The sequence below is a fragment of the Mus pahari genome, chromosome X (assembly GCF_900095145.1).
Source record: "Mus pahari chromosome X, PAHARI_EIJ_v1.1, whole genome shotgun sequence".
NCBI classification, from domain to species: Eukaryota; Metazoa; Chordata; class Mammalia; order Rodentia; family Muridae; genus Mus; species Mus pahari.
Genome location: NC_034613.1, coordinates 51,838,032 through 51,838,921, shown reverse-complemented (window position 1 = coordinate 51,838,921; position 890 = coordinate 51,838,032). Strand labels below are relative to the sequence as shown.

General features: G+C 33.8%; 1 non-coding gene across 1 annotated transcript; it reads right to left on the bottom strand.

The window, feature by feature from the left end:
- Window positions 1–521: 521 nt before the first annotated feature.
- On the bottom strand, window positions 522–623 carry LOC115063178. The gene has a single exon (XR_003843069.1). It is a non-coding gene; the product is annotated as a U6 spliceosomal RNA (small nuclear RNA).
- Between the last annotated feature and the right edge of the window lie 267 nt (window positions 624–890).

The window sequence follows — 890 nt, the reverse complement described above, 5'->3', positions numbered from 1 at the left end:
TGTGTGCACTCATCTTCTCGAATTCTTCAGCATCAGTAGGTAACAATGTGCAGATTGCTGGTAATTTAATTAAAAACAGGCTATTATTTGCAAAACGTTCTACTTTTTAGAAGCCATTTTTCTTAGAACTAGGCATTTGAAATAAAATAAATTAATAAACTGGGTAGTGATGGGCTGGAGAGATGGCAGTGTTTAGGAGACTTGACTATTCTTCCAGGGACCCAAAGGTTAACTCTCAGGATCCATACGATAATTCAGAATGGTCTATAACTTCAGTTCCAGGGGATCTAATGGCCTCTTCTGGCTTTTGGTGGGTACTGCATATACATGCAAGCAAAGTACAAAATAAACAAATACATATAAAATAAAAATAAATCCCCAAAAAATAGTTTTAAAAGGTGGATACTGAGTCTGTTGAGTAATTTCCACTTCTATACAGAAAACGGTTACAGAGTTTCTATGTCTTCAAAAGTATTTTCATTGTTCTTACTGACACTGCAGTTATAAAATACGTATAATATTTCTGCATGGAATACTTCATAGATTTGCATGTTATCTTTGTTCAGGAACCATGTTATCTTCCCTGTATTAGTCCAACTTTAGTATATTCACTGTCGAAGTAGGCAATATTTATTATATTGTAAGTTTTCTATATCTTCAGTGAATTAATTTTTGTTTGAAAACAAAGGGTTCTGTTATATAAATAACAAAAACAAGGGAGAGAGGAGAAACAGAAGAAGAGAGGAGGGAATGACATAGAAAAATGAGTGAAGGGGAGGGGAAGAAGGCACAGAGATTTTAAAAATCTGACCTATTTGTCAAAATATAACACTATAACAGTGGCCTGGAAAACGAAAGGTATGACTTCTTTTGATTATCTCATAAACATG